Below are 18,925 nucleotides of genomic sequence, written 5' to 3'. Positions count from 1 at the left end.
ACATATGTAGATAGTTTGTGCGTCAATGTGCCACGTTGCCTTTCTTCTCATACCTATCAAATTCTCTCTCGTCGCTTTAATCACATCCAGCGTCCATCAGCGGGATTAGTTACATGAATGCTGCACATAATCGGATCTACATAAACAAAGCCGACTGACTGACTGGCTGGTGTTGCGTGCACCGTGAACTTGATTTTTCTTTATATTCCCCCTACCAACAACTACATACATACATACATACATACATACTATATCTACACCTCATGTGTAATCAGCTCTTTTCACACTTGTCGTTCGTTCCCTCTACCTGTCTTCCGCATACAAAAACAAATCTGTGCTAGCGAGTACGTCATGCGTGGCACATTTTCATATGCAGTTTGTTTACATTCGTTTTGTTTTCAGCCTGATTGCTGCATGCCACATATACATACTACACATCAGAGCTGTGTAAGTGTGAAATCATTTTCAATTTTAAATCAACNCTAATCTCAAAACTCGTTCGCAGCATCGATTTTTCTCTCCACCCTCCTCTTTCTATTTTTTCTGCTCATGCATGTGTTGCAACATATCGCATGTTGCTGGTATTTGCTGTACTTTTTCTTTTACCAAACTAACTACTCACTTCAAGCTAACTATTCTCACTTTGTTTATATTTCACTTTGTTGCGCTTCGAATTGTTTGAGTATTTTCCGGGCATACCGTTGATTTTGTGCATTCAACTGCTGCTGTAGCCGCAATGCTGCTTGCCTGCCACACATTTGTCGCACGGCCGCATTAGCGTATACATATTTATAGGCATTTCCTTTTTTGCACATTTTTGCCACTTCAGCGATTTTCAAGGGGTTGTTGCAGCAGCCAGGCGGACCAGCATCAAGTGGTAGATACATATGTATGTGGCATGCCACTAAAAAAAAGTGGGAAAACAAAATTGTTGCCATTGATAAAGTTGAAAAAAAAAAATCTAATAATAAAATCAAAACGCGCGACAATGCATAGAAGCTCCAGCACGCAAGCATGGAAAGTGTGGCATTTGCCATTTGCACGCTACGCTGTTGTTGTGTTGTATTATTGCATTTAGTTCGCATTTAGCGTAAACTATTAGTGGCCATTGTTTGGCAAATGCTTAAGAAATGAAGGGGAGAGAGAGTGCGTGTCTTTTTTTTCCCCCTGAATCGCGTTTATTGCAAAGCAGCAGCAATGAATCAAATTTAATAACATTTTTGTCGTTGGTTGTACACTCATTAGCAGAAAAAGTGTGACTGTGAATTAGAACATAGAGTTTTTGTAACAAAGTAGCAAATTACTATTTCGTCCACACAAAAGTGAAATACCCACAAAACCTGCAGTCTGCCTCCACAGCAAGCAATATTTTATTTAAATAATATGGTACCTTAAGTGTCCTGTCAGGTGGCCAGTAGGAGTTCCCCGGCTTTGTTCAAGGAGTCTTAAAGCATAAACAGACGGCAGCGTGGATCCGGATCATGTCGGGGAATTAACTGCAGTTGATCCGAACTAAGTCCGTGTTAAACCGGTTCAACGCTACCGTCTGTTTAAGCTTTTACGGAGTTCATCCTGGAAGCAGCTATGAATCGTTTGGATTGCCTTAATCTCTTTGACTTCCGGAAGGGGCGGCGATCGAAGATGCTCCCCAGCTTCTAAGTAGCTCGGTAATGTCTCCTTGCCTGTATCGCGTATAAACAAGCACATTTCGGCTTCACTTTTGCGAGACATTCAGCCATTTCCTTGCCTTAACACCCCTCATATACCGGGACTCACCAAAGCGTTACTTTATTGTGGGTAGTTTAAAAGAGTTTTGCCCAGCCTACATATCCGATATAATATTTTTTCTGGCTTCATTTGGCCTTCTACTTACTAAGCCATTCGTGAACACAGACTTCGATTTCAAAAAATTTCGCTTGAAAAATGATGGGATATATGAAAATTTGCAGACTTTTCTGAAATATCGATAATCGCAGAAATATTGGATATTGTAGTGAAGGAGATTTGCTTCCCAATCTATCAGTTTTATGAGGACGCTCTCCTCCTCTCCAGCCAGAAGAGGGTTACCGAGTTAGTCTCAAGTAGTACCAATCGAAGCTCGTCAAAAAACACTCCCTTACGAGTCCATTAAGATCGTGCATTAGCGATAGAAGAATTGGGAAGCTGCATACCAAACGAGGAACAGTTGTCGTAGTATGCCTCAGGCTGCACAGTGCACTATGGGCTGGCAGCCCATGAAAAGTGGCAAAATTATGAACCCATTGACCGATTTTAATGATATTTGGCAAATGGCATTCTTGGGCTTTCTGAATACGAATCTAACGTAAAATTTCGAAAATTCAAAATGGCGGATCATTAAAAAAAAATTATTAAATTTTTACGAAACTGTCTATAAGGCGGTTTTTGAAGCTCGCTGATTACGAGATTACGAATTTGAAGTCCGAGTTTGAAAATTCAAAATGGCGGATGAATTTTAAAGATATCTTCTACATTTTTACGAAGCTGTCGAGGGGGATCCAATATAGCGCATGATTTAAAAAAAAAAACTATATATGAACCGATTATTTTGAAAGTGGTATAAGTCACTTAGTAACTTTTGTGCTCAAATAACCAGCAACTTGTAATCGAATGCATTTGTAAATCGCTCCATCATAATAAAGAAGTGTGTGAAGTAACTTATGCCACTTTCAAAATAAACGGATCATATGTAGGTAACCAAAGATAGATTTTCGGTCAATGATTTTTATGATAAACGGTTTAAAAATATTTTATTTAGTGACGACAAAAACGATGTATCAAATTGTTCTCAAGAAAGAAAACTTCAAGGAAGTTGAACAAAGAAACCGCATTGGAAATAATAACTTTTCGAATCAGAAAAGTCAAGCTAAGTAAGAAACGTTGTTGGTATTTTTCACAGCCTTTCTGAAAAGTGACCAGTTGTAATTAACTGCTGCTGCTTAGCACACTTAAAATGTCCGTAGGAAATTCAGCTAAATTAAGAAATAAATAATAACTTTATAAAATGATTAAAAGAAGAATAGAATTACTATCTACACAGCAGGCAGTACATACATACATAAGTCATAGCAATCAAGCGATTAAAACAAGAAATTTTGTTGCCTTAGGGAAACATTAAAAACAAAAAGAAAGAGAACAACAACAGAACAGTAGCAAAATAAAGTAGTTAACGTTGACCAGAAAATGAAATTGAAATTACTTACGGCGCACAGTGTGTCGACTATATTTAGGCAGATTGAAATGATAATTAACCTGTATCGATTTCGCTGAAAAATCTAACTGTAAAATTTGGGGAAGATTGCATCACTATAACATCTGCCACCCGCAAAAAATGTTGTCTCAACTATTAAATGTGATGCAATTCTGGTTACTTATTATTTTCTACTGCGCAGAGGGCAATGAGAAAACAACATTTTTCGGTAGAAAAACTTGAGTCTATTTTTTTTTGGAAATATACCCTTAAAAAGGAGGGTGGGGGGGATGGTAAATTACATGAAATTTTGTATCTACGACTTTTAATTTACTCAACAGGTTGTCATCATGACTTTTTCTACCTGCCTCCATATAAACGAAACACTGTGCAGCGACCGGAAACTAAAGTGCTTGCAGTAAGTTAGGTAAACAAAGTGAGAATTTCAGCAATTTATTAGGACTGGGATATATACTCAAGCATCATTAAAAATTTACATACATTCATACATACATAAATACAAAAAGTTTATAATTATTTTTTTTTTGATTCTCAGTACACTTTCCTCTAATTTCACTGCTGTAGTTCAAAAATCCGACAGATGGGAGATAGATAACCGTTTTACCGAATTGGCTCATGACCCCATAACAACTTTTCAAATCAAAACTTCGCCTAAAAAGTAGGTTTTTTTTTTTAAATGAAGTGAGAACCCCGTCCATTTTGGTATGGAACGCCCCTTAGACAGATTGACCACTACGCTGTTCAGAGCAAGTCTTTTCCTCTGCTTATGTGAAACAAAATAATGACCAAGCTTTAAAAAAAAATCAAAAAAAAAAAAACGGTCGAAAAAATAGGCAGTCTGTACTTAAGTATGTAAGTGTTTTTAGTTTTTCTCAGCCATTCCAACATTTATGCTCAAATATTCACACACATTTGTAGGTACGGGTATACTGTTTCGTTCCTTTACTTTTTAACTTTTGGTTAAACATTAAACCAAAACAGAATATGAAAGGGGAACGTTAGCTCGCACCAATAACAAAAGGTTACTGACCCGAAATTTTCGTAGACAAGTAAAGTGTGTTCAAATGTACATATGTACATACATACATATATACATACATACGTATATATATGTACATATGCTTATTAACTTGAATGCATTTTTCTGTATTCTGTAGTTTTTCTTCACATTCATTGTTGCTGTTGTTTGTCCTAACTGCGGGTTTATTTGGTAATGTGAGTATCTAGAAGAAAAACCAGGTTAATGAAATATGGTAAAAGCAAAATGCAACAAAAACACAATATGATGAGGGGTCAAACATCTGAAAATAACCATGAAACATGTTCTACCCGTATATGTAAATTTTGTAATGAAAAAAATACAACTGAATGTTAGTCGAAATTAAGTGGACAAGTATTTTCGTTTTACCCATGAACATGGTACCCACTAAGGGTATTGATGGTATTTTTTCAAGCTGGAATGGCAGGGATTGAGGTGCTATCAGAAAACTGTTTGTCATGTGTTGGTTAATTGCTACGAAAGCAGACATACATACATACATATGTAGATACATATGTATATGCATAGATATGAAATAAACATTTTTATGCAGGTAAAAAGAGCTGGCGTAGCGACCTTTCGTGGCGAATGAATAAAGCGTAGATTTTTCTCTTCTTAATCGCGATAAATACATTATAAAAAAATATTTTCAAATTGATTTTGGTTACTAAAAATCTTAGTTGTAGAACATAATTTCGAAATAGTATTTTAATATATTTTTTTACTTTCTATTTACAGATATAAATCGTTACCACAACAGTAAGCTATAAAAAAATACAGTGTGTTTATAATTAAAAAATACATACATATAGAAAAAGTGTAAAAACAAAAAAAAATTTATTCAGTAAGTGTTTACAAAAAAAAAGAATCATAGTGCTAGAAAAATTTTAAAATTTGCAAATATTCTTAAACCAAAAATTTTTCATCTGTCATAAAAAAAATATCAATGAAAACGGAGTCGATCGATTTTCATAGCATGGATCTCAATATGGATATACTACCTAGCGGGAATATATTCAGCGAATTGGAGCATGTCTGCACCACTGGCTACTTCTCATCACAGCCCTCGATTGAGGATCAATGGCAACAGGTAAGTGAAGTTCAATTTTTTTTTATTTAATATTTAACCAGGCAAACAATAGTCGCTTGTTTTTTTGTTTACAAAAAGATGTAACTAGAAAGGGTATAACAGACAGATAGTTGGATAGTTGTAATGAAGAAAATCTTTCCAAATTTATTCATTAAGTATGCAATGGATTTAGCGCGAAATTATTGAATGAAATATTTCGTTAGTAGTTGCAGGTTTTTTTTTACAATAATTTAAAAGTTTTTGTCATTAAATGGCATTCATTGACAGCTCTGACGATGATTTTACAAAAAGCTTGTGAAATCTTAAAATTTTTGAATATTCTTGAACCTGTAACTCTGCTTCGCATTCATCGCAAAATACTCCGGTCTTAGCCAACTCATCACCCCTCTCATTTCCGTGTATGTTCCTATGGCCGGGAACTCAGACGAGAGAAATTTCTATTAGCTTGGCCGTAGAGCTTAACGCATATTTGCCATCTGTGACTGTTTTAGTATTTGTTACCGGTGAGGCAAGTGCCAGAAGTGTCGCTTGACTATCTGAGAAAATGTATGATTTTCGTAATCCTAATTATTTAGAGGCCCGTTCGATTCCCAGTACTTTCGCTTGGCAGATGATAGCAATGTTAGGTAGTGCGTTTAATAAGCCTGCACTTTCCATTGAGAAATATTTAGTACTAATCAGTTTAGCTAAGCATATTACTAAAAAGTAAATTGTCGGTGCAGTTCTTATCAAATTGACTTATCCGAAATGCCCTTTTAATTACTAATTTTTTGATAAGCTGATAGGTTTTTTTTTATAAGGTACTTCTCCTTCCATATTACCGATTGTTCACATTTGATTGTTGGGAAATTGCTCCTCCATTTAAGTAGCAATGTTTTGTTTTTTAAGTAAAGAGTTGTAGTTTAATTCTCTTAACCAATTACTTTTTATTCGTTCTTAATGATTGTTCAAAGACTCCGTTGCTCTCATAAAAAACACAGTTTCACAAAGAACCCAAATGTTTTTTTTTTTATTATTTATAAATACATGTGTAAAGTGCTTTCTCACCCGTGTGTTTATATTAAGATCCATTTTTATACCCTATGTGCAATAGTTATACTTATATTTTTTGCATTTTCGGACGTATTTTTTTCGATAAATTTCCACACGTGCCTTAGTTAATATGAGCGTCAGAAAAATAGAAACTGTGTTTATGTTTATCGTAATTTTCTCAAATACATTTGTTGTAAAATAACTTTTGTATGCAAAAAAATAAATAAAGGGTGTGGCAAAAGTAAGTAAAAAAGCTTTACATAAAATTTTAAAACGAACAATTAGTTGCTGCTGGAGTTAACTACAAACCGTATACCGAATTATCTCAGAACAAAATTTAATGAATTTTAGCGACTGAAAGTGGTTATTTCTTTATTTGCTGGTCTTTGTTGATTTATATAATTTTTCGTGTAAGCAGAATATTTTACTTACCGTTATTGCAGTCAGTAAAAGCTTAACTTTTCTGAAAACTAAAATGGAGTTGCAAGCTTTTGGAGATCCAGTACGACCTACTTCGTTTCATAGCATCGGGAGCTTTAGAGATGAATATTTCTTTTTATACTTAAACGAATAAGAACTGCAAATATGTACTACACAATGTTTTGGAAAACTGAGAGAAAAAGCAACCAAAAATTGGCTAATATTACCAAATTCAAACTTAAAAAGGAATCAACGTGATTTTTGGTGAATATTAACAATGCCTTGGTTGATATTTTCAACAATGATTTGGTAATATTAATCAAAATTTTCGTCAACCAAACTTTTGGTTGTCGATTTTTGCGTTTGAACACGCTTATTTTCTTCACTTTACAGATGTTTTTTCATATTTCCGAGATACAAAACAAAAATTTTTATAATCATATTAACACGTAGCCTCTGCTGGGATTAGCAAATAACAGCAAGCATCTCTACACACTCAGCTATAGCCACTTTAAAAATTTTTGGCCTTATTCATAAAAAATAAAGTAGCTTTAAAAAAGGTTTATAAACTGAAAAATGTATGAAAACGTCATTTTATAAAGCTCTTCAAACCTACTTTATTTTTTATGAATAAGGCCATTTGTCTTTAAATCTTTAATTTGAATCAATTTTCTTCGTCGTTTAATTTGGTTCTGCACTTCACAGATGCTTTTTCGTAATTAAGAAAAAAAACAAAAACAGAAAAAAAATAAAAATTATGTATTGCCCCAGAGGGCATTCGTCCTCCAATTGATTAATCTTTGTCTGGCTAAGACCAGACTGTCACAAAGTAGGTGCCATGCGTATGATGCATATGAAATCTTAGTGGGTTGAGATTAGTTAGGTACCAGCACAGTTTTTGTTTTTCGCGGGAAAGGGGTCGAAAATGCCTATTGCATCATCAAAGCTGTCGTCACAAAAATGGTATGTCCGAAAACTAAAACACTCCCCCCGAATTGGAACCGTCACACACCCTGGGACCTCTAATCTAAGTAAGTATTCTACATTATTTAGCTACTATGTTCTTTCAGTTAGTTTCGCTATGTGGCTTAGATGGCGTTATCTGGGTTAATTGGTCCTACCAGGTCTTGCAGATTTTTGCGCTCGATTTCCCATCTTTTGCATCTGAAAAAAGTGTGCTCGGCAACGTCTTATTCTGCGTCGCTGTATTTTTATGCATGATGGCTCTTCGGCTTTTCCCATTCTATACAGGTATTTGCGAAAGTAACCATGCCGAGACAGCATTTGTGTGACGTGATAGCCCCGTTCTCTTTGGGTCCACAGTTTTAGGTTTTGCCACCTATCTTGCCATAGTCTTAGTGTCTCGTTTCTTACCCTTTCCCTTTCGTTGTCACTTAGGTTCGTTTGCGCCTTAAGCTCCCACATTTTCTTGAGTTCGGCTGCTAGTAATCAATGGGAAACGTTCCGCTTATCACTAGTATTACCTCGCGGGTCACTGTACGGTACGCAGAGGCTACTCTTAAAGCTGCTGTGCAATGGGCTCCGCAAAGTATCTTGCAACGGTTATTTTTCTATAGGGTGTCAGCCCAGATCTCCGCTTCGTATAGCAAAATATTCAAGGTCCTGTACCCACACAGTAACCTGCTGTTACTTCTCTTTAATAAATTAATATCCGATCTGTTGAAAGGGTAGCCGAAGAGCATAGCCTATCTATGGCCTCCATCTCTTTCCAGTAATTACTGCGTTCTGAGCGTACCAATTCAGAAAATATGGTTTACGAAGAGGGCCAAATGAGACCGCAATTTGGTTCTGGTTACAAAAAGCCAGTTAAGGATCGTTGTAGAACCAACTCGTCAACGACCTCATTGCTTTCGAACCCACTGTGGTATGGTACCCAGCAAAGAGTTGTCGTATCTTTAGCTGCCAAAATTTAAAGCCTGTATTTTTTGTACCGTCATATTGGTATGCTTTTTAAATTGTCTACGTATCAATGTATATACATCACATTTCCTTTTAAAAACCTTCCCTTGAAATCTTTCACATTCCCTTCGTACGTTCAGCATTGAAACTATTGAACTTTTATGTGATATGCCAAAAATGCGCAATGTACTTGCACTGCACTTTATCAATATTTCGCCTTGAAGTCATACAAAATACTATCAAAATTCAACGCTTATCAATGCGTGCAAGCATTGTTGTGCAGCTATCAGCAGTAATGCGGCAGCAGGCTGACTTAATGGTGCCTCTTAAATTATTAACATTTTTCCATGCAAATAAATACTTTAGTTTATCGAAATGTCCAGGCGGCAAGAAAAAAAGTACACAAGAAAAAGATCCAAAGAAATGTATAGCCTCGAAAGAATGTGAATAACACTTTTACTGCGATTGCTTTTTTTCTTACTTGTTGTTGCTGCTGATAAATGGCTGCAACAAAAGAAGCAAAAGCGGGAACAAAAAATTAAAAAAAAAAAATTAAAAACAACAACGGCTGTAATCAGCTGAATTTGATAAGCGGCATGAACAATGCACACATACATACATACGGGCACTTCTTACTTATTAAGTTTATTTTCAGCAACTTTTGTTTGCATTGCGCATTATTATCGGGCGGAAAGAGACAAATAAAGGAGGAGGAAGAATCCAAAAATATAGTAATAAAAATTAATAAAAAATTTCTTTGCAGAATGTTTAAAATATTCCGTATGTTGTTGTTGTTGTTGTGGTATAAAATGATCCCGTATATGTAAAATTATGCATACTCGCCTTAAGTTACTATTTGTACGCTCAGGTACATTTATAAAATAGGTATTAAGAAATACACACACCTTAAGTGACTACTTATGAGAGAACTTGTTTGCTACTGTTAGCTAAGAATTTTAGTGCACCGAAGTGAGTTCCCTGCAGGGAATAGGTGGTGGTGTTGTTATAAAAATAGTAAATTGATTGCAGCTTCAATTTTATCGGCCTTTGCCCTTTCATGCATGATATTTTATGTATTTTTCATGTTATATTATAATCCGTTTAGCTGTCTATTCGCTTAAGTGCATTTTCCGCTTACGTGCACAATTTTGCCAAAATACTGCTTAATGAAATGGGGTTTGTACGAAACTTTTAATTTTAGCTACATTTCCGCTTAGCAACCCTTATCCGTTTAACAGCCCTGTTTTTGGGTAAGTTTTTTCTTCCATTTGTACCAAAAATACTTCGCTTGCCAGTATTAAAATTTTTTATTACTATTTATTTATTACTGTTTTTTTATCTAACTTGGGGGAGGGTTGCCACCTGTTCAAAATGTGGAAATTAATTTAATTAATCCGGTAAATTAAGTATATGTCTCTAGCCATCAAACTAGGGAGGTTTAAGAGAGCTTTGTGTCGAAAATAATTTTTAAGAGTGTTGCTACCTATTTTGGAGTTTAAACTAATTTTTATCAATAAGTTAAATGAACGAAAGCATTTTTGAATGTGGTTGCCACCTGTTTAGAAATTAAAAATCGATTTAGTTAAAAAATTTAATAAATATGTCAAAGGAGAGAGGTTTAAAATAATTATATTTCGCAAAAAATATTTGACGAAGGTTGCCACTTGGTTATATGAATTTAATTCACAAGCTATGTACATAAATTACTTTAAAATGGGAGGCAAAGCAGCTCGGTTACAGAAAGCTTTACTACGGAAATATTTTTGACGAAGATTTCCACCGGCTTATAAATTCAAAATCAACTTAGTCAACAAGGTAAATGGGATATTTTAAAAAGGCTGTTAAACGAAAGCGGTTTAAGAAAGGTTCTCTTCAAAAGTATTTTTGAAGAAATTAGAAACTCAAACTCAAATTTACAAGGCTTGTTTACAGCTTTTAAGAAAAACGAAAAATGTATATAAAATGATGCAAAAGAAATGGACGAGAAATTTTTTTCTATCACAATTTCTTAAATCAGTATGCAGCTCTTAAGAAAACAAATGCTCATATATAAATTTCTGCAAAAAAATTTACAGCAATAATGAAAACTATTTCTTCAGATTTTTCATGAGAACTGCCCACAGTGTATCGACTAAATTGAGCCAGGTGGAAATAATAACTAATGTGCACCGACTTCGCTTAAACTTGACACGTGCTCTAATATTTCGTGGGAATAGGTAATTATGAAATATGGTAAATATTAGACAATTGCCACGCCCTCCACTCGTGTGGGCGAAAACATTAAATTTCATCCGATTTCGATGAAATTTAGTTTGTATTCTTTCCTTAATTATAAAAAGCTAAATAAGAAATATTGGGAAGATTGGATCCCGACAACGTCTACAACTCACAAAATATGTGGGCCCAATCATAGGAAGTAACGGAATTTTGGTTAATTTTTGTTTTATGCTTTCCATTTTCGGAAATACAAAGGCTATACTTGAAAATTATGTAAGTGTAAATACTCTAAATTTTCCCCATTTTGGAGTGATTTTTCCCCTGTTTGAAAAATTCCTTGCGCGAATTTAAGCAAAAATAAGTAGAAAATGGAAATACCAAGAAAATCGAAAATTACATATATTTGCAAAGTCGCGCAAAATGATCCAATTATATGCTCGGAAGCTGCATGAAATTTTCTAAATCATGCGCCTAATTTCAAAACCTTTTCGCTAATAATTTTTGGCAAGCACATATCCAAGAAAATTTTTTGATAAAAACTGTCTAAACTGATTAGTCGATATCGAAATATATATAAATTTTTTTGCAAGCACATTTTTTTTAAATTAGTTTGATAAATTTTTTGATCCAAAATAAAGGTTTAGGTTCTGCCCTTTTTACGCCTGGAAATGCTGAATTAAATTTTAAAATTTTCAGTGAATAAATTTTTTTGCTAAAAGTTAAGAAATCTTTGACATTTCCTACTGGCTCAGCATAAAATATTCTTTTAAGTACACTTGATCGCCTGCTCAATTATTGTTGGTTTATGACTCGTGCTATTTTGAGTCATATGTACAAACCGCATACGTTTGTAGATAAGCAAATACTTTAATGAGGCGAACAATTAAAAGTTCTTTGCCGAAAATGTTCTTCTCTTTACTATTGCACATCACATATGTAACTACACACATACATATGTATGTTCATGTTCACACATTTATACATGCATATAAACATATGTATGTACGAGTACGTTTCAAATTTTATCTCGAAAACAATTTTATTGCCCTTAAACATCAACGCGATTTTGCAGCGACTTGCACTTTTTTATACTAAAATTACTAAATTTACAAATTTACAAAATTGCATATTGAAATAATAATCTGATTAAAAAGCTCAATTATATTGGAAATTTGTTAAATTTTTACTTAAAACATGAACCATATTTTTTGAAAAAATAGCAAAAAAATAAAATGCGCAAGACCGTTTGCAAAGAAAATAAAGAAAAACCGCTGAAACTCCCTAGAACACAATTTTCGGATAATTTTTTTTCTTGTATCTGAAAGCATAAGTATGTGGCATAATTTAATATATAGCTAAAATATATTGTAACTCCTGTTGTTTAGGAGTTACGAAAGTTTCAACAGCGGACTGTTACATTACTACTTTTGAAAATCCTTTCGAAGCAGCTTTATATTATCAAACAGGTCTGCTCTCCTAATATAATGTTTTCAAAAGTTGGTACACAGTTTCTTAGTCGAAGGATGGAACTCAAGAACTACACACTAACTGAACTGATAAAATTAATTATGAGGTCAATATTTGCAAAAAATAGTCGGACTGGTACGTTGCACAAAAAGACTGTTACGTTACCTGTGCGATATACGTGTAGCGATAACAATATAATTAGGTTTTTTAAATGGTTTTTAGTGTTTTTATGCAATAAGTAGTATTGATTCAGTAGTCTTGCAATTGACGTATAATTTAAAGAAATTAAGCACATGATAATTATGAATACAGATTTGAAAGTTTCTGACAGGGGAGCCAACTCGTGGGAATCCCCCGATTTGCGAGTAATTTGAGTTTGCGTGCGGAATCGGGGGATAAACTGCTTTTTGCAAGGAATTAGTTGTTAACTAATTTTTACTTTTTTGCGTCACTAATTTCATAATAAGGTAAAAAAGTCGTATAAGAAATGCAACTGCAACCAAAGGTACCGATTTTGCACCTTTTCACATTATGCCAATTACCGTTGATTTCTTTGTAGAATTTGCGTTCATATAACGAATAAACACAATTTTTTTTTTTATATGGAAGTAAACCGCAACACTTTCGGGAAACAAGAATTTTTAGCTACTTGAAACTTGCACTTACTAGAACTGCGTACTCGAAATCTTTCTAGAAAATCTAATTAAAAAGCTCGAAATTTTTACGAAAGTTTGTTGATTTTTTTTTTATATTACACAAAGTTTGAAACTTGGATTTGTACGGTTTTTTAAGAGGTAACTATATTTCTATAAAAAAATATGTCTAATTAGTAAAAAAATTAATAATAATTGTGAAAATTTGTACAAATTTGTTGCGACTTAAATTTGAATTACATCAACAAAAAATAATAAACAGACCATATATCAAAATATATACAATTTTTTTTTTTTTTTTTTGTAAGTAAGCAAATATCCATGGGTGGGGAATTTCACGTAGTTTCGGAAAAAATCGGGGGATTTTATTATCGAAATCGGGGAATACTCAAAAATGGGTTGGCTACCCTAGTTTTTGATGTTGCGGAGCTGTAGTTCGTTTCCGAAGTAAAAATCTGCGTGCCTCGAGCTCGAGCTAAGAACTGCGCCAAGATGTTAAGTACCCGGAGAACGGATTTAATGGCTTCTTTGGTTCAAGTGGTGCTTTACAATTTTTACTTCAGATATTATGACCATTGGAAGATGACGTAATGAGTTAGAAAGCTTGGTTTGGTGATGTTAGATGTTCGAGGACACGGTAATTAAAGTGACCGTAACTCTTGAACGAAAAATCTTACATCACCATTCGAGAGTGTATTTTGAAGAATAAAAATACTACAAGCAAAGTAGGCAAAATAATTCCAATCGATTTATTATTTAATCGGAAAATCTTCTTCTTCTTTTAGCATCTTATTTCGTTTCTTTTGGGTTCGTGCCTTTTTGAAATAATATAATTATCGCGGTTTTGATTCTACTGAGCCTATATTAATTATTCTAAGTAATTCTTGTTTCCTGAGCCTATATAAGTTAGAAAGAACATACATTGTTACCTGCAAAATGAGCCCTCTCTCTAACTCTCTCTAAATAAAAATAAAAAAAAAACTTACGTGAAAATTCAGTTAGTAGAAAAGACTGTTACGTTACAAATAGTTTTCCACCGAAACACACATGGATAATGAAGAGTATAAGTAACTATTTTATTTTATTGTGAAAGAAGGCAGAAGATGCTGGAAGAAAACTAGATTTTCCCTTTTTTTAGCCTGGTGTATCCCGCGACAAAAAACGTTTTGTTATTTTGGACTGTTAAATTACATAAAAAAATACTGCCGACTTTGTTTTCATATAGAAAGCGAATCACAGATTTTTTTGCCGAATACTTTTTTAGTAATTTCAAGGTAATACAAGCAAGCAAGTAAAGAGCAAAAAAGTAGTGGTCCTTAAATATAAACTACCCTTTAGTTTCATGTTGCCACTGTATTTTCATTAATAAAAAGGTGTCTCAGGATTAAGTGAAATTGCATGTTTTTGGAAAGGAGATTCATGTTAATAACATATATACCTTAGAATACGTGTAACCCAGATATAATCAAAAATCTGTGAAGCCTGAGAAAAACATTTTCTATCCTTGATTTCGTTTTCGGCGATTAGGGCCATATATTAATTTTTATTAGCGTAATTTTTTGAAAGATCAAGTACTCAGGATTTTATATTTTGTTTTAGTAATTTTATCTAAATTTGCGCAAAAAGTAAGCATGTATTTATTTGTTGAAGAACTTGAAAAAATCAAAATTACATATATTTTAAATTTTAGTTATTTTTTAATCAATTGAGATGAGCTAACGTTTTTTAGTTTTTTAAATACGTATTCACCATTTTCGTTATGAGCCACTGTATGTCTGCACTCGAGCGTATGTGTTTATTTTTACTGACCTCATTCGATTTACGTCCGCAGAAATATATGTATGTACATATGTGTGTTCTAGGTATTTCTCGATCAACTATGAAAGCAAAAAATTAAAGCACGCGAAAAATCGCATTGCTTGTTGATATCGCGAAATTTTGTTCTTGTTATTAAGCGATATATGTACGTATGGAAATGTACATATGTTTGTATATATATGTATTTATTGACTTGAATGATATCAGTGAAAATTGCCTTGAAGTAGTTCACATGAGTAACTTAAGGCAAATGCCTACGATTTTTTACAACGCTTTTATCAACTTGCAATGTTGTGCGTCCAGAAACTTTCAATGTTGTGGATCCAGAAACTTTCAATGTTGTGTGTCCGACACCATAAAGCTTTGCTTTGAAAAGTNTCTTTATTCGACTCACTCGGCTATTGAGTAGGTAAGCGATTTGAGTTTTGAGAAATAATGAAATAAAAAAAAATATAATAATTAAATCTGAAATTTTATTTTTTTATTCTATGAATACCTTATTCACGCATGTATCAATATAAGTACAATAGGGCGGGTCATTTTTTTTTACTTCGTGTAATTCTGATAAAAGTTTTAAGAAAAAGATAAGTGAAGAAATGGATTTCTCATACAAAAAAAACATATGTACATACTTGCATACATAAAATAATACGCATGGTTTTTGTGCTGCTACATATCTATACCTATCTATTGAATTCATACAAATTCAATGTGCATACTCTTGGAAAATTCTTTAGCAGGTGTGAAAAATAAAATCCGACACCTATGGCTAAATATGTAAGTATGTACATATGTACATGCGGAATAAATCTAGTTTATTTATTTCTAAACATACATACATAGATATGTTTCTACTATTCATTAAAAATATGTGCAAGTGTGTAGTATTTACGCAACACATAATTTGAGCAATTTTCTTGCAATTTTTATTTTTTTTTATTTTTGCAATGCTAAAAATTCTAGGTATGTATTTCATACTCTACATTTCTGAGATATTTGCTTTCGCACAATGGTGAGGTGTGCTTTCGTGTAAACAAGAATTATATGAATGCATGTACCAATGTATGTAAGTGTGTATGTATGTTTAAAGGTATATATATTTATGTTTACATATGTATACATATATAAATTTGCACATTTAGTGTATATGTATGCGCATTTGTTAATCTGTTTTAATTGTGTGCAATTTACTTAAGCTTTCGTACGCTTGGCGCACACTCCAGCATGGTTTGTAATTGCAGACGATTCTATAGAATTTGCGGCCATAAGCATTACGAACATTTGAATAAATGCTTATTTAGGTAGATATGTATTATACATATGTATGTATTTAAGTAAGAAATTATATATGCACATACATACATACATATTATGTAGATACACATGTAAAAATTTCCAAACGTTCATGCAACGTAAGTCCTTATAAATAACTTGTTCAATAAACGAAAGTATTGAGTAAGCAATGACTGCTGGAAAACGAGAGAAATTACAAATATGGTATATTTTTATTATTATTGTGGCGTAAGAATATTTATTTAAACAGCGTATTTGAGTATCAAAGCATTATTTCGTCGTTTCAAGTACAAAACCGCGTATCAACAAAATGCAAACCGGCGTATGTGAGGTTGCATAAAATTATTTTCTAAAGAGTGAAAACACTCATATTTCAAAATGGTTCTCTTTTTTTATAAAGCAATCGCTTTTCTGGCTAGTATGTTGCAGAGCGAATGCAGCCAAGAGCTTGTGTGAGCAAATCTAATTTTAGGCAAAAAATGTCAGTTACGCAGTTTTGCAGAACGACGATACGCAGTTTTTTACTTTAAACGACGATTTGTTTTTAGGAAAAAATAAAAAAAGCAATAAAGTCAAAGTGGTCAAAGTTATAACTGCTATTTCCGAGATCCCCACTAGGGCAGCAACCCCGATAGCGTCAAGCACACAACCACCAGCTCGACAACCCCACTTATGTACATACGCTTTATCTCCGAACCGCTTTCAGCCTCCTAGGGCAGACTTTAACCCTACTTTAGCATTACTGCAACGGGCTGCAGAGTCTTTTTGACTATTTGTCGAAATCTGCATTATCTGGTTTCATAAGCCATGAGTGCGAGCTTCGACAGTACCATTCTTGAATGTCAGGTTATTGTTATTCGGCCAGGCCAGCTCGACATATTTAACGTCATATGATCTCTGGAGGATATTAACCGTAGGTGAAAACCGTGTAATAGAAGGTAACTTTCACGCGTATCACCATCTTTGGAATTCGAGTCTGTGAAACGATCACAAGGGAGTTATAGTTATTTTCAGAACAGAAATGCGATTCAACGTTTTGTATCATAAACGATGGCACATATACCAGGATTCTGGGTAGTTGCAACTTGCAACATCCCACCTGACATAAGAAAAGCTAGCGCAGGTTGATAAATATTTCAATGGCCGCACGATTAAATGTCTGTGATCATCTTCCCAAGGTCGATCGTGGGCTTTTCCGCATTAGTGACATCATTTGTAGAGCTTTTAGTTGGCGCGCCAAACAAGCGAGCTTTGATCAACCATAAGGTCCTTTTGCAACGAAGGGCGATAACATCGATGGAAAGATCATTCAGGGAATGTTTCAAGGAGCGTTGCGCGAGCTATTTACATATTGCATCTTTCAGTGGAGAGGTCTACATGTCTATTAATCAAAATTCTGCTTAACCTGCTGAAAACTAGTGCAGCTTTTATTTTCACCAAGTATGAAGTTCGGGTAGCCATTGGCCGCAATGGAAAATGTATACTAATGCAAAAAAAAAAAAATGCGATCAATCGGGAGTATATTATCTCACCAAGATCCTCTAATTATCGGAGGCCATATTCGTCATTACTGATTTGTGGAAATCAGAGAGAGTGATTCCACTAGCGGACACCAAATATCTGAGCGGTGGGCAAGCGTCAGTAGCTTTTCTCATTTTATTAGGGTGGTCCTTAAAAATATCAACATTTATTAAAGTTTATTACATTAAATTTGTGTTGCGCACTGGTCTATTTTGTTCTACGTAAAAAAATAAAGACATCCACAAAAATTTCAAAATTAAAAAATTTTTTTTTTGGGGTTTGAAAAATAAATAATAAAACGATAAAATTCGATGAAATTTTTACTTGAAATCTGATAGATAGGACATATAATTGAAACCTACGCACGTAAATTCATAAAATTTTTGAATTCTAGCTGATAAAAGTAAAAAAAAAAATTAAAAAAAAAAAAAAATAAAATATAAAAATAATATAAAATTTTTTTTTCTAAATTTTAACTAAAACTTGTTGGAATATTTTGAATTTCCCGCGCTTATTTTGTATGTAGATTTTTGATACACCACCCTAGTATGTAAGCGAATGTCCTCAAAAGCAACTTGATTACCAGCAGTTAGGTGAAATTAATCATAATCACCACTTTCCGTAATATACCGTTGTTTCCATATAAAAACATTCATACATACATACATACATATGTACACACCGACAATCATATCGCCTCCATGCACATAACCGAAATTATCAAATTGAAACGGATATTTTCCTCATTTCCTTTGATTTCCGTTGTTGCCCTTAAGCTATTCAGAATCGCATGGCGAATGTAGCAAACTTTACTCTCGTTACAGTTGTAGTTGTAATTGTAGTTGTACATACATACATATATCTCGTTATTTCTGGCTTATTGCTGAAATATTACCAATATTGTTGTTACATATTAATAATGTGTACTCAACATATTTCCATATATTTCTCATTCAATTTCCTTGTTAGTGTGGATCCATATTTCTCCTTTACTATTCCTTTCACGTAAATATTTGAGATTACTTCAGTTCCAATTTATTTACATATTTACATAAATATGTATGTGGATATGCTTCCTCAAATGTAAATTAGTGCTGGGTTGCTTACGTGTATGTATGTTAGTATGTATGTAAAGACCGTGTCAGACTTGGCAATCTGGGCTACCGCTGAATCCATCGTAGTCCGATTTTCTTGAAAACTACGAAAATCATCATCACTTAATCCGA

Source organism: Rhagoletis zephyria, unplaced genomic scaffold (assembly GCF_001687245.7).
Source record: "Rhagoletis zephyria isolate East Lansing unplaced genomic scaffold, Rhagoletis_zephyria_1.1 Rzeph_scaffold_00400, whole genome shotgun sequence".
Taxonomy (NCBI): Eukaryota; Metazoa; Arthropoda; class Insecta; order Diptera; family Tephritidae; genus Rhagoletis; species Rhagoletis zephyria.
This window is presented reverse-complemented; position numbering follows the sequence as displayed.